At 45.1% G+C, this 16,487-nt stretch overlaps 1 protein-coding gene and 1 non-coding gene across 2 annotated transcripts in view; both read right to left on the bottom strand.

Moving 5' to 3' along the window:
* Positions 1-16,487, bottom strand: part of RIT2 (Ras like without CAAX 2) — a 191,129-nt gene that overhangs the window by 81,615 nt on the left and 93,027 nt on the right. The window lies entirely within an intron of this gene.
* Positions 9,177-9,248, bottom strand: TRNAV-GAC (transfer RNA valine (anticodon GAC)). Its single transcript has one exon. It is a non-coding gene; the product is annotated as a tRNA-Val (tRNA).

Here is a 16,487-nt window from a genome sequence, read left to right as displayed (position 1 = left end):
TTAGTAGATTTGTTTGTATTATAGTCACACATGGTATGGCTTTTTTTTTTTTTTTACAAAATGTATACCATGTTTATAGGCCCCGTGAATGTCTAGTGTGTAGATAGTGGGCTGTATGCTACCACCCCATCCAGCCCAATGTAGAGCCCCTCTCCGAGAGAAGGAGGCTTTATCCATAAACAACGTTGAAAGATGCATATTTTTCATTGTGCAAGGAAACGGACAATAAACTCAGAAATAGAGAGCTGGAAGGTACCTCGAGGGTCATCTAGTCCAACCCTCTGCACAACACAGGACATTCGCTACTACCTTCCCCTTCCCCAGTGACCCCTGCTCTATGCCCAGAAGAAGTCAAAAAACCTCCAAGATCCCTGGCTAACCTGGCCAATGCACATTGGGCATTTCACACATGCTGAATCGTGCACTTTCAATGTACTTTAAGGATCATTTGCAAGTGGATTTTGTCATTTCACACAGTAGAATCCATCTGCAAAGTGCATTGAAAGTGGATTGAAAGTGCATGATTAAACATGTGTGAAAGCGCCCATTGTGTTGAAAGAGAGAAGAATGTGTTCAGTTTTCACAAGGCAGAAGTGAAACAGGAATCGTTTCCTTTCTGGGCTGAAACCAAGAAATGCAAAATCACCCCTAATAAGGACCTCCTCTCAAAATATATGAACATATAGGGCTGGATCCCACCATGTGGTGGCAGAAGAGACATTTTACTCAGCACAGTTCTGTTTGTGCAAGAGCGACTGTAAGATCAAGTACCAATTTTTTTCATTTCCAATCTGAGTTGTAGTGTGCAGCTATCAAAAGGCAAAACACTATCTGGTGTACTTATTACAGTCCAATTTGAAGGTGTGACATAAGCTGATCAAAGAAGGTTAGGCACCGACAGACTAGGAAGACATTCTTAGCCATGCATCCTGAGATGCTTTTAACTAGAGATGCAGACGGGCTGAACCCGAAACCTGCAGAATGCAAAGCGTCTTTTCAGGCTACCATCCCTGGGCAGGATGGGAAATGCCTATGCATGTGAAAATTGAATCCAATTTATGCTTTCCCTCTTCAATATTGGTTCTGCCACTTGGAGGCATTTGAAATGCAAAAATCTCTCCATGCAGGGATTACAGTTAAGAACCCCCCAGAACTCCAGGGGAGGGGCTGTGGCTCAGTGGTGGAGCATCTGCTTGGCATGCAGAAGGTCCCTGGTTCAATCCCCGGCATCTCCAGTTAAAGGAACTGAGCAAGTAAGTGATGTGAAAGATCACGTGGAGAGCTGCTACCGGTCTGAGTAGACAGTGCTGACTTTGATGGACCAAGGGTCCGATTCAGGATAAGGCAGCTTCATGTGTTCATGTGTTCAACTCATGCAGGGCGTTGACATGCTCTTCATACTGTGGGAGCCAGCATGGTGCATTGGTTAGGAGCCGTGGACTCTAATCTGGAGAACCAAGTTTGATTCCTCACTCCTCCACGAGCGGCGGACTCTAATCATGTGAGCCAGGTTGGTTTCCCCATTCCTATACATGAAGCCATCTGGGTGACCTTGGGCCAGTCACAGTTCTCTCTAAACTCTCTCAGCTCCACCTACCTCACAAGGTATCTGTTGTGTGGATAGGAAGGGAAGGAGATTGTAAACTGGTTTGAATCTCCTTAAAAGGTAGAGAAAGTCAGCATATAAAAACCAACTCTTCTTCTTCTTCTTCTTCTTCTTCTTCTTCTTCTTCTTCTTCTTCTTCTTCTTCTTCTATGCTAGAAGTCACAAAATTCCAAAGAGCAAAGGTACATACTGTCTTTCAACTGTGTGTGTTTATATTTTGTAAGGCCTGGGATTGAAATAATCCACGTAATTTAGATTGGAATAAAACTACCTGTATGAATGGCTAAAATGGCTAAAGGACAGAAATGGGATTATTTTCCCTCAACTCTTTCAATGCTAAATCATAGAGTTTCCAATCCTATGCTGAGTTGGTGTCTCCAAGTTAATGAAGGCATGGCTGAGGGGGGTTCAGTAGCCCCCACCATCTGTTAGATGGCTGGCAACCTGAGAAACGGCCTTTTTGGTCATGGCCCCAAAACTTTGGAACTCCCTTCCCAGGGAGATTCATCTGTCTCCCTCTACTGGTATCTTTCACCAGCAGATAACAACTTTTTTTTTTTTTTTTTTTTGGTGCGTCTGGCAAACCCCCAATAACCCTTTACTGGAGCTTCTTCTAGTGTTGTTTGTTTATGTGTTCTTATCTGTATTATTTTATAATTTTAATTATATTTTTAATTGCTCAAATGTTTTAATGTGATTTATGTTCACCACCTTGTGAGCCCTAATTGGGTGGAAAGGTGGCAATAAGAAGAAAGAGGAAGAGGAGGAGGAAGAGGAGGAGGAGGAGAAGAAGAAGAAGAAGAAGAAGAGTTGGTTTTTATATGCCGACTTTCTCTACCACTTAAGGGAGAATCTAACCAGCTTACAATTACCTTTCCTTCCCCCTCCACAACAGACACCTTATGAGGTAGGTGGGGCTGAGAAAGTGTGACTAACCCAAGGTCTCCCAGGTAGGGTTGCCAACTGCCAGGTAGTAGCAGGAGATCTCCTGGTAATACAACTGATCTCCAGCCGATAGATATCAGATCACCTGGAAAAAAATGGTCGCTTTGGCAATTGAACTCTATGGCATTGAAGTCCCTCCCCTCACCAAATACCGCCGTCCTCAGGTTCTTCCCCAAAAATCTCCCGCTGGTGGCAAAGAGGTACCTAGCAACCCTACTCCCAGGTGACTTCATGTGTAGGAGCAGGGAAACAAATCCAGTTCACCAGACTGGTGTCCGCCACTCATGTGGAGGAGTGGGGAATCAAACCCGGTTCTCCAGATCAGAGTCCACAGCTCCAAACCACCACTCTTAACCACTACACCATGCTGGTTGCCTGCTTTCTGAATCTCCCTTTCAAATCCTGCTAACATTGCATCCTGCTATTCCCATCATAGCCTCTGGAAATAAGACAAAAGTCCAGAGGAACCTTAAACACTAACACCATTTATTTCAATACAACCTTTTGTGAGCCTTTTGTGAGCCAGAGCTCATAAACGCCAGCCTGGGGAAGCATTTGCAGGGGACATTCTGCAGGAAACGAAAAAAGATTTTACACCTTCCTCCCACCCATCGGTTCTCCCTGCAATTCTCCTTTTCCCTGCATTACAGTTAAGCAGAAACCCTGTTTTTGAGAAATACGTGTTAGCTTCCCTAACATGTGGTCCCACTCTCAATATGGAGACCAGGATGTGAGAGTTGAGAGAGACTAAATTTAGCCAACATATGACAGAATGATCTATTGTAAGTGTGAATGACAACTTCCAGGGCTTAGAAATAGGAATAATGAATGTTTCTGATTTAATTTCTTTCCAGCTTCAGTTTTCCACTTTTCGTTGCTTTTGCATTTATATACACATTGCGTTGATTGATAATGCAATTTATACATACAGTGCACACCATTTCCCAACCCCTGTCAGTCCCTGTGGGTCCCCCTCGTATAGATATCATGTATACTGCTGATATCTTGATGCACAAAGAACACTGGGAAGTGCGTACGCTAGATGGGAAACATACAGTCCAAAGGAAGACAATATGGTGTGAAGATGCATAGAATCAGACAGTTGGAAGGGGCCATACAGGCTGTCTAGTCCAAGCCCCTGCTCAATGCAGGATCAGCCTAGAGCATCCCTGACAAGTATTCAGCCTCTGCTTAAAGACTGCCAGGGAGGGGGAGCTCACCTCCTCCCTAGGTAGCTGATTCCACCGTCGAGCAACTCTTAGGCCATTTATGCTTCGTAATTAGCAGTGCATTCCAGGCTGAATTGCCCCGCATATTTTTTTGAGCTTTTCACGGTGAACCGTCATTCAGGAAGTGACTGCAAAGCCAACGCATACCTGCTTTGCATTACTTAAGAGCCCCGTTAATGCGACCTTTTGTGTTTGCTCCGCCCCCACACCGAAGAATCCCGTGAAGGAACCATGCAAAACGACAGCAGCACGTTGGCTAATGGAAGGAACAAAGGAGCAGGCGAGTGGGGCGGGGGTGGAATTTCTCCTTTTGCGTCGGGACCGTGAATAGTCATTTTAAAGGTCTCATTTTTTAAAAAAGAGCTTTGAGCGAGCCTCAAAACTGACCCTGCATAAATGCCTTACTGTAAATCCACCCACCCACCCCAATATCTAACCAGTACCTTTCCACTTGTAATTTAAACACATTATTGCAAGTCCTTGGATTGACTCAATAAAGAAAGCCACAGCCTTCAATTTGCAGGATCTGAGCAAGGCTGTCAAAGAGAGGACATTTTGGAGGACTTTCATTCATAGGGTCGCCATGAGTCGGAAGCGACTTGACGGCACTTAACACACACACACACATTGCAAGTCCTATCCTCTGCTGCCAGCAGGATCAGCTCCCTGCCCTCCTCTAAGTGACAGCCCTTCCAATACTTAAAGAGGGCAATCATGTCCCGCCTCAACCTCTGCTTCTCCACACTAAACATTCCCAAGTCCCTCAGCCTTTCCTCGTAGGGCTTGGTCTCCAGGCCCCTGATCATCTTCGTTGCTCTCCTCTGCGCCTGCTCCATTTTGTCCAGATTTGAGTCTGCCGCTGTTAATCACTATACCATGCTGGCTAGTGACTACCACGCTAGTGAGTACTATTCCTTTCCTTTTATCCCTTAGAAGCTCCTTGATCCATTGATCTTGAGCAGCATATATCTAGTGTTTGAGGGATATAAGGACTGAAACAAATCTTGCCACTGACAATGTAGCCTTGGGATCCCTATCGCTTAGTAGAAAAGGCATTATGTCAGACATAGAGGCATTAGATTTGTATGTTAAAAGGGGGAAAATCAAAGTTCCTCGTAAAAGTGGCATTCCAAAAGGGCATGAGCTAATGAATCGATAGAGCCAGAAGAGCAAGGACAGGTCCTGTCTGAATATGGTATATTCAAAATTCTGCCCTGCATAACCATAGAATACTAGTGAGTACTAGCTGTAGTGACTAAAGGGAACCTCCACCTTCAGAGGCAATAAACCTCTGGATACCAGTTCTGGTTGGGGTTGTCAACCTCCAGGTACTAGCTGGTGGTCTCCTGCTAGTACAACTGATCTCCAGCTGATAGAGATCAGTTCACCACTTTGGCAATTGGACTCTATGGCACTGAAGTCCCTCCCCTCCCCAAACCCCACCCTCCTCAGGCTCCGCCCCCAAAACCTCCCTCTGGTGGTGAAGAGGGACCTGGCAATCCTAACCATTGGTCTGGGCCAACAGGGCTCTTCTGATGTTCTTATTCAGGAACGGGAGAAAATTTTGGGATGCAGTGTCAGAGGAAGATAAGAAAGTTGTACTCCACAGGAGGTAATCTTTCTGCCTTCTGAAACAATCTATTGGATCCAGGCCATTTGTATTTATTTAAAAGAAAGAGGGCATTCATATGGGGATTTGGGGGGAAGGAGGGAGCTCAGTGGTAGAGCATTTGACTGCAAATGGAGACTTGGGTATCAAAGCATTCGGGGAGAGCGAGGTGACCTCTGACAGGTAGAAAAGGCATGCGTAATCAAAAGGAAGCCCCAAAACAGTTGGCAGGGGTGACTGTGGGGAAACGTCCCTGCATAAAAGGCCTTACGCTTCTTAAAGATGCCAAGATCCAAGGGAAGAGTTGCAGTGCTCTAAATAGGGATGGTTTTGAATGCTTTGATCCCCAAATCTCCATTTGCAGTCAAAAGCAGTTGGCAGGAGTGACCGCGGGGAAACTTCCCTGCTTTTTGGATTTAGCAAAACTGGCTTTTCTTTCTTTCTTTCTTTCTTTCTTTCTTTCTTTCTTTCTTTCTTTCTTTCTTTCTTTCTTTCTTTCTTTCTTTCTTTCTTTCTTTCTTTCTTTCTTTCTTTCTTTCTTTCTTTCTTCTTGCTTGCTTTTTGCCTGCCTGCCTTTCTGTCTTTCTGTCTTTATTCCTTTCCAACAGATGACAGCAAGCAATGTTCCTTTTCTAATTAACCATCAAGCCACATTCATAGCAGGAAGCTATCAAAGAAGACATTAATGTTCAGGATCCAGAGAAAATGAGCTGCTTTGTTTCCTCACATATAAATGAACTCAGGGGTCATGTAATGTTGAAAAGAGTGAACAGGACATTGTGGACTATAAAAGATCCACAGAGACACACAACTCATTTCATTATCTGCAAGGTTATTATTATTTCTTTTTTAAAAACTCCCTACACTATAAAAGAAGAAGAAGAAGAAGAGAATCAAAATGGTTTACAATCTCCTTCCCTTCCTCTCCCCACAACAGACACCTTGTGAAGTAGGTGGGGCTAAGAGAGTTCAAAGAGAACTGTGACTAGCCCAGGGTCACCCAGCAGGTTGTATGTCTAGGAGTGGGGAAACCTACTCAATTCACCAGAATAGAGTCCACTGCTCATGAGGGGGAGTGGAGAATCAAACCCGGCTCCCCAGATTAGAGTTCGCCATTCTTAACAACTACCCGATGCTGCCTTTCCTATATAGCACTGTAAGGAGGGAAGGGTGGGGGACAATATCTGGATCCAGGATGAGTAATGAGTATTTTAGAAATATTGTTAATCTTAACATGCAAAATATCCAGCACATACATATTGATGATCAGGTTCAACAAAAGTTGGCAACTATTTACCGGCAGGAAAAGTAGGACTAGTCCTGCATTGCGGGAGACATGGGTAACTTTTAGTATTTGGGCAAAAACTCTATGGTACCATACAGTTTTCGCCCAAATACCAGAGCACCCCTGCGTCACTGGTGACATGATGATGTCACTTCTGGTGAGCACCGGAAGTGACATCGCCACATTGCAGTGCCATTTATCTTCCCTCCTTCCAATGAGCTCCTACATCATTCCCTCTTCCTCATGTTGTCCTCGCAACAACCCTGTGGGATAGGCATGGCAGAGAGAAAGTGCCTCTCCCAAGGTCACCCAGAGAGCTTCCATGGTAGCATGGAGATTCAAACATGGGTCTCCTGAGTCCTAGATTCTTACCACTACACCACACTGGCTCTCTGATAGCCTGATCTTGACATGGAAGATCTTAAAGTGATGCAGAACCCACAGAGGAATTTAGGCTATTGGTAACATTCAAATGCTTTGTGCTGCTTGGAAGACAATGGTCGCATAGGGTTGCCAACTCCAGATTCCAAAAGATCTGGAGATTTGAGGGTGAAGCATGGGTGAGTGAGGTTTAGGGAAGAGAGGGAACTTGGTAGGGCATAATGCCATGCCGTCCACCTTCCAAAGGAGCCGTTTTCTCTGGGAGAAGTGGAATAAATGTTTTAAATAAGTAAATAATAATAAATAAGAGATTTATGTAGTCTGGAGTTCAGTTGTCATGCCAAATCTGGAGGCTGGCAACCCTGCAAGGGTGCCAGGATAGTGGGCCCAGTTGAGAATATAAGATCCACTTTATTCAACAAACCAGAAGGTGGTAAAAGTAGAATCTGCATTGGCATGTTTACAACTGGACACCATCTGTGAGAAAACATGGAATACTGGTGGGTTGCTCGTTGCTAGGGCAAGCCAAGCAGAAATAGTACATCGCAACCATGATTTTCCACTTCTTCTTTTCCTTTCTATTAACAAAGTTTGCAAAGACAGAGAACAAAAAAAGAAGAGATAAAAGAAATGAAAAGACCAGGCAGCAGGTGGTAGCCAGGACCTGTGCCAGCCCACACCATCTGTTCTTCTGTTTTAAGAGTCAAGATTTGGATATCAGAAGCTTCAAGGAAAGGCTGGTTGGGCACCTGTTCTGCATCCCCCTTGGGATCTCTTCCAAATTTATGATGCGTTGACTTTATTCCAACTTTGAAAAGTCTTTCTCGTCTATCCATATTTATTCATAAACAAGTCCCAAAGACTTCAGTGGTCATTTATGCCTGGGGGTTTTACTTGAGGTTCGTTGCTTGCTGGACCCACACTTCACTGTTGGGAATCTCTGCACCAGCAGTCTCCAAGCTCAAATCAAGTCCCCGCCCCTTTAATTGCTGCTTTGTAATAAGTTCATTTGGAGAGCTTGCTGTGAGAGAAAATTCCACCCCCAAAAACCCAATTGCTGCATAAAAAAGCATTTTAAGAATGACAACAACAACAAAATGGATCAGTCTGAAAGGGGGGGCCGAGAAATCCACACCTCGGTTTTAAAAAAGCCTTTCTTCTGCTCAGAAAGAGCTCTGAGGAAGCAGGAAACATTTGAATCCCCGCCTCTTAATGCACGGCTTTGTAATTGGCTGTGAGAGAAACCAAGCTTGTGTGTCCAGCGCTTTGCCTTATGCCCTGGGAATTCATCTGGGCTGAGCTCAGGGGAGGTGGAAGAATCAGGTTAACAGAGGAAAGGGAAGGTCCAGGATTTGTGAGGGCTGTCAGCAAGGTCATCTCTAATGGAGGGAAAACTCATGCATAACTCCAAGGAACAACCAAGAACGACGGGGGCGAACGTGTGTGAAAGTACCCATGGATAAACGACCAATGTCTCCAATGAAACATGTAGAAAATGGCAACTTTAATCTAGATTTAAAATTGGGACTGATTCTAGTGAACACACAAAGCTGCCTCATACTGAATCAAACCATTGGATCATCAAAGCCAGCATTGTGCACTCTGACTGGCAGTGGCTCTCCAGGGTCTCAGGAAGGGTTCCCCCCCACATCCCCTACTAACGTGATCCTCCTCTCTGAAGGTGCCTGGGATTGAACCTGGGATCTTCTGCATGCAAAGCAGATGATCATCCGCTAAGCCCACCCCAGTTGTTCCTTTCCATCTCTTCCCACTCTGCCTCCATTCCGAAAGGCTATTTTTAATCTCATTCAAAAAATCTGCTCATCCAGATTTTTAATAGGTGCAGTATTTATTTATTTATTCACTTCATTTAGACCCTGCCTTTCTCTTCAAACAGCCCTCGTGGCTTAAGCTGCAGTACTGCAGTCCAAGCTCTGTTCACGACCTGAGTTCGATCCCAACAGAAGTCGGTTCCAGGTACACATGAACACATGAAGCTGCCTTATACTGAAACAGACCCTCGGTCCATCAAAGTCAGTATTGTCTACTCCCACCGGCGGTGGCTCTCCAGGGTCTCAGGCAGGGGTCTGTCACATCACCTACTTGCCTAGTCCCTTTAAGTGGAGATGCTGGGGATTGAACCCGGGACCTTCTGCCTGTCAAGCAGATGCTCTACCACTGAGCCACAACCCCTCCCCAAGGAGGCTCAAGGTTGACTCAGCCTTCCATCCTTCCGAGGTCGGTAAAATGAGTACCCAGCATAAACTACTGGGGAAGGCAACAGCAAACCACCCTGAGAAACACATTCTACATAGGAAACGTCAGGGTGTGACATCACCCCAAGGGTCAGTAATGACGGGTGCTTGCACAGGGGACTACCTTTCCCTTTCCCCTTTCCCATATGGATCAAAAGCAGCTTAGATTGTTCTCTTTCCCTTCATTTTATCCTCACAACAACCCTGTGATGCAATTCAGGCTGAGATAGTGTTACTGGCCTAAGGTCACCCAGTGATCTTCCAGAGCAGAGTGGGGATTCGAACCTGGGTCTCCCAGATCCTGGTCTGACACTCTAACCATTGCACCACACTAACAGCACGTTCCTGACCTTCAAGGGCGACAGCCCTTAGGAGGCTAGGAAGGGGCTGCGCTGGTGTTTGGGCCTCCCACGCTGGTGCCCGGGCTACTTACACCAGCGTTAGTGGCCCCAGAGCCTGCATGGAGGCCCGGATGCCAGTCTCCAGATACCACCATGGCAGTGCCACCCCAGAACACCGGAGTAAAGGCCTGCGCCAGCATTCCATTAGTATTAGAGTATTGGAGAATGACACACAGACCCTCCGTAGCCCCAGTGAGAAGATTCCCTTTACCCCAACTATAGAAGGGTACCGCTGTGTACTGTTAAACTACACCTATGGTCATGTATACATGTAATAAGTGTACAACATAATGTGGTTTATTGCTGAACCAACAGCATTGACGAAAACATATATTTTATGGGAAGGGGGATTTTGCAGGGAAACAAAATGCCACTAAAAAGAATTGCATGTTCAGTTTGTACAATTGAGAAGTGAACTCAAAATGTTTTTTTTTTCCTGATGAAAGATCAGGAAGGAGACATTTAAAAGCATCCCTGGTTTGAAACCAGGAGGGTTTAAATCCTGGCCTTTTGGCCACACCTGAGAAGAAACTTGAAAACCAAAGTCTGCATTGAACTTTACATGAAGTCGATGTAGCTCTACTTAAACTGCCACAGTTTTATTCACCTTTTAACAGGTAAAGACGCCATTTGTTCAACTTGCAGTAAAACAGCTCCATGCGCCAATGCCCTCCTTGGCAAATTTTGTCTTTCATATTAATGCTAATGGCTTTTTTTTTTCCTTGAGGAGAAACACCTTGATCATTTTCTCTGAGGTGCAGTCACTGAAGCAAAATTCACTGTAAAAATCTCTCTTTAAAAAAAAAAAACCCAGCTTCATTTGGTTTATTGCATGCCATAAACCACAAGTTCCTTTCTCATCTGCATGCAGGATCATCCAAAATGGATTTTCACCTTAAATCACAAAAATGCATCATTAATGGTAAAGGGGAAGAATTAATAGCTGAGTCGTTATGTTTTAGCAAAGAGCAGAAAGGAGAAAAAAACTGGATAGTAGGAAAGTGATCGCTGCAGCTGCAAGAGAACTACACCAAAGGAACTCTATGGAGAGAAACTATGGGTTGGATCTAGGATTATCAGGCTCAAACTGGCAACCATCGAGAGGGAGGGGGGGCATGGCAGCAGCATCCACACAATGAAGTCAATTCCAGGAAATACCTGGAAATGCTAGTGGGAGCTCTAGAAATTACTGTAAAGTCTACGGTTTTACCATAGAGTTGCCGAGTTTCCAGCGATTCCTGCAGTTATCATCGTCACTTCTGGGTATACTAGGGTTGCCAGGTGCCTGCTGGTGGCGGGCAAACTCCCGGTAAAGTGCACCTCTGCCCGCCGACCAACTGAGGGTCGGCGGGCAATCATGCACATGCAGGCCCACGTGCACCAGCAGGAACCCTCCCCTTGCCCTCCCCTGGGCAAGCGGGTTGTCCGTTGGTGGCGCGTGCGCCAGCGGGAACCCTCCCCTTGCCCTTCCAGGGGCGAGCGGGACGCCCGTTACTGCCACGAGCACCAGCAGGAACCCTCCCCTCGCCCTCCCCGGGGCGAGCGGGACGCCTGTTGCTGTCGCGCGCACCAGCGGGAACCCTGCCCTTGCCCTCCCTGGGGCGAGCGGGACGCCAAAGGTAAGTGGGGACCTGGCACCCCTAGGGTACACTCTGAAATTGATGTAATCACACAGGCGATGCTGCTGAGTTTTTAATTTTTTATTTAATTTTTAATTCCCTCTCTCACCTCTATAACTGGTGGCAGGGAATGGAAATCTGGGGTGGGGGATCCCCTATTCCCAACCACAAGCTGGAGGGCGAGAGATTCAAAGCAGATAAAAGGAAGTATTTCTTCACACAAGGCATAGTTAAATTGTGGGACTCCCTGCCCCAGGATGTGGTGATGGCTGCCAACTTGGAAGGCTTTAAGAGGGAGTGGACATGTTCATAGAGGAGAGGGGTATTCATGGCTACTAGTCAAAAAGGATACTAGTCTTGATGCATACCTATTCTCTCCAGGAACAGAGAAGCATGCCAAATATTGGTTCTTGTAGGTTATCCGGGCTGTGTGACCGTGGTCTTGGATAGCCTGGATAACCTACAGGAACCAATGAACTCTGACCGTGAAAGCCTTCGACAACATGCCAAATATATTAGATACTGTGGAACACAGGCAGGGCAATGCTGCTGCAGTCGTCTGGTTTGTGGGCTTCCTAGAAGCACCTGATTGGCCACTGTGTGAACAGACTGCTGTCATTAAAACCATCCAAATTGGACAATCCGCACACAAAGCACGCACACACAATAATATCCCTTCTGGAGATAAACCTAGAAGTGACAGGGATGCTTTGGCGTGTCCCTCAAAAAACAACAACTACAACAACCTCTATGTTAAACCATAGAGCTTTTGGAGGGATATGCTATAGCATCCCTGTCATTTCCAGGTTTGACAGGGATAACATAGCAACACATTTGCAAATGCCCCCCCCCCACTGAAGCTCCTGGCAGTGGCAAGGGAGGACCTGGCAACCCTACACTTAAACCTGGAAGTGACATCATGGATGTGCTACAATTTTCAAAAACGCGATGGTTTCAGAATCTCTGTGAAAATCCTGGAGCGCCCACTCCTGTCACAACTGAGCTCCAGACTACAGAGGTCAATTCCCCTGGAGAAAATGGCTGCTTTGGAGAGTGGGGTCTATGGCACTGTACCCTGCTGAGGTCCTTCCCCTCCCCAAGGCTCGACTCTGAATTCCCCGGGAATTTTCCAACCCAGAGCCAGCAACCTTGTCTGCATCTTATCAGCAAACAACATACTCAGAAGTATTAGGGACAGGGTTGCCAACCTCCTGAGTCACATAATTTTGAACAGTAAAAGGTATGTTACATTATATTGTGTTTATTGATTTACTCCTGTGTAGTACAGTCATAAGTATATTATGCAGTCCCGGTTTATATCGCTATGTCATGAGTATGATAGTTCATTCATTTTGTACATACCAGGCTGATGAAGCTGTTGTCTGGCGAAAATGTGGAACCTAACCTGGAAGGCGCATTTCCTGCTATGTTATCAGTCTGAAAGAAGATTTACTTGGGCTGTACATAGAAGTCTCTGGACATTTTCTAAGAATTCATTTCATCTGTACAGCTGGAGTTTGGATGGATTAACTTCTGCTGATTCTTACAGGCTACATATGTGGTAGTATCACCGGCAAGTAAAGTGTGGAATATCACACACGTGTGGCAAATTTGTATTTTGTATTTTGTTACTGTATCGTGCATAATTAATTAAGAGATTGGATACTTTTTGAGCTTTTGGGCTGCTTTTCTTACATTTAGCAACCTCCAGGTACTAACTGGAGATCTCCTGCTATTACAACTGATCTCCCGCCGATAGAGATCAGTTCCCCTGGAGAAAACGGCTGCTTTGGCAATTGGACGCTATGGCATTGAAGTCCCTTCCCTCCCCAAACCCCACCGTCCTCAGTCTCTGCCCCAAAAACCTCCTGCCGGTAGTGAAGAGGGACCTGGCAACCCTAGTTAGGGATAGGATTCTCAACATGAGGAGGGCAACCAGTGGGAGACCCACTAGTCGGGTGAGGGTCCTTGCTAGGGACATAGCGACATTGCGGGCGACACTCTGATATCACTTCTGGTTTGACCAGAAGTGATGTCATCGCATCCTCACCGACGATCAGGCATTCAGCCAAATCTCGATGATTTCACCATCAAGTTTTGGCCAAATGTATTGCTGGCAACGCAATGACGTCCCTTCTGGTTGTGCAAGAAGTGGCGTCATTGTGTCACCGGCATCACTCATTGACCCCCATCCCACCCCCATTTTCCTTCTGCCGCCCAGCTGTGTGGTTGTGGGAATGGCAAGTGGGGATGAGACCGTCACCACTAACTAGGGGTGTTTTTGAATTCCTCGTGCCTCTTTTTTCGAGTCTAAAATTTCCCCTTCAATTTCACTGCTCCCTTGTGTGACTCAAACCTGTAATTCTTTATTTTCCTACCATTATCTCTTTCTTTTCCCCATTTCCCCCCTGTAAATTGTACTGTTTCCCCCCACAATATTTATAGGTAAGTAAATTAGTCTGCCTAATCCTGCATATATTATACCCATTAATAACTTGCACTGTATGTATAAATTGCATATAAAAGCTATGCACCATTAAATCCCTAGCACTTCTATATGAAATTCAAATTAATCCTCTATATGCAAACAAGGAGCACCAAAATAGAGAACAAAAAGATTACAAAGAAACAAAAGAGAGAGCACTCGCTCATTCCTACAAAGTTGCCAGGCCTCAAAGATGGGCCTTATAAGGTCTCTGCTGTCACCAGCCAGGTCTCAAGGTTGCTTCAGAATATGTCAATTAGGGTTGCCAACCTCCAGGTACAAGCTGGAGATCTCCTGCTATTACAGCTGATCTCCAGCCGATAAAGATCAGTTCCCCCAGAAAAAATGGCCACTTTGGCAATTGGACTCTATGGCATTGAAGTCCCTCTCCTCCCCAAACCCCGCCCTCCTCAGGCTCCACCCCAAAAACCTCCCATCAGTGGCAAAGGGGGACCAGGCAACCCTAGTTGCCAATCTCCAGAAGGAGTCTGGAGATCTCCCAGAATTAAAACTAATCTCCAGATTGCAGAGATAAATTCCCTGGGATAAAATTGCTGCTTTGGTGAGTGGACTCTATGGCATTATACTCTGCAAACAATGTTCTCCCTACGCTCCTCCCCCAAATCTTCAGGAATTACCCAACCCAGAGTTGGCAACCCTAGTTTAGGACAGTATGTTTTCTTGAGAGACAGTGTGGTGTAGTGGTTAAGAGCGGTGGTTTGGAGTGGTGGACTCTAATCTAGAGAACCGGGTTTGATTCCCCACTCCTCCACATGAGCGGCGGAGGCTAATCTGGGGAACAGGGTTGGTTTCCCCACTCTTCCACATGAAGCCAGCTGGGTGACCTTGGGCTAGTCACAGCTCTCTTAGAGCTCTCTCAGCTCCGCCTACCTCACAAGGTGTCTGTTGTGGGGAGGGGAAGATTATTGTAAACCGGTTTGATTCTCCCATTGGGGAAAACAGTGGGATATAAAGGAAGTAAATAAATGCTGCTATTTTTGTTGTTGTTATGTTGACAGGATTAGTTAGTAAAAATGGGGGGAAATGTGATTTCTATCGTGATTAGGAGTTGCCAACCTCCAGGTGGTTAAAGGGAAAAACAGCACCAGCTCCAATTAACAATAATCAAACTGAATTTTATAATGATTACTCAAAAATAATTCAGTATTGGTGTACTATTCTGTACATTTGTCAGTGATATAATCAAAACAGTCACAACCAAGGTGTCACAGGTTACCCCACCAATGAAAAATAAAGGTATTATAAACATCAAAATGAAATAGAGTCCAAAATGTACAATTCGAGTTCAAATCAAAGTCCAATACTGAGTCCTCTTAAGAGAAAATGAACTCAGTATTGGACTTTGATTTGAACTCGAATTGTACATTTTGGACTCTATTTCATTTTGATGTTTATAATACCTTTATTTTTCATTGGTGGGGTAACCTGTGACACCTTGGTTGTGACTGTTTTGATTATATCACTGACAAATGTACAGAATAGTACACCAATACTGAATTATTTTTGAGTAATCATTATAAAATTCAGTTTGATTATTGTTAATTGGAGCTGGTGCTGTTTTTCCCTTTAACCAGTGTTTTCTCAGCACACGTTGTGATTTATTGAGATTTAACCTCCAGGTGGTGGTTGGAGATCTCCTGCTAACTGATCTCCAGCCGATAGAGATCAGCTCACCTGGATAAAATGACTGCTTTGGTAATTGGATTCTATGGCATTGAAGCCCCTCCCCTCTCCCCTCCCCGCCCTCCTCAGGCTCCATCCCCAAAATCTCCAGGTATTTTCCAACCCGGAGCTGGAAACCCTAGTCATGATATTTTCTACAAATCGTATACTAAAGAAAGGGAAAAACAATCCAATTCCATTTGAAACAATGCAGCATGCTGGAAAACAGGACACGGAAATTGTAATTTTCTCCTCAGAAGACCAAGCCTTAAAAGGCCTATTACAATATAATTACTGCCCAGAATGCATTTTCCTGATAAGCCGTAAAAGCTTGGTTTGAAATCAGGCTTTGCGTTGACTGTGGATTATAGGAACACTTTTTTTTTCTTTTTAGTGGTAAGTTGGAGAATCTTTGATAACAGTCCACTGACTCAACAGAAATAGGCCATTTGGCCTGGGAAACAGTTGTGCAATTAAAGGGTTCTTAGCGGCAATGCAGATTTTCAAGGAAGAAGAAGAAGAGTTGGTTTTATATGCCAATTTTCTCTACCTTTTAAGGTGAATCAAACCGGCTTACAATCCCCTTCCCTTCATCTCCCCACAACAGGCACCTTGTGAGGTAGGTGGGGCTGGGAGGGTTCTGAGAGTCAGTTTCCCCCAAGAAAGACAAGATTTTATCTGCAATGCTCAGATGTGAAAACAGATAGAAGATGATCACTTTCAAGTTAGGTGGAAAATGTTAAAAGAACATGATTAAGGGGAGACATGATAGAGGTCTATAAAAATATGCATGGTATGAAGAGAGCAGACAGGGAGAAGCTTTTCTCCCTCTCTCATAATACCAGAACACGGGGTCATCTGCTGGAGCTAGAGGGTGAGAGATTCAAAACAGATAAAAGGAAGTATTTCTTCACACAAGGCATAGTTGAATTGTGGAACTCCCTGCCCCAGGATGTGGCTGCCAACTTGGAAGGCTTTAAGAGGGGGCT

Source organism: Euleptes europaea, chromosome 4 (assembly GCF_029931775.1).
Source record: "Euleptes europaea isolate rEulEur1 chromosome 4, rEulEur1.hap1, whole genome shotgun sequence".
NCBI classification, from domain to species: domain Eukaryota; kingdom Metazoa; phylum Chordata; class Lepidosauria; order Squamata; family Sphaerodactylidae; genus Euleptes; species Euleptes europaea.
This window is presented reverse-complemented; position numbering and strand designations above follow the sequence as displayed.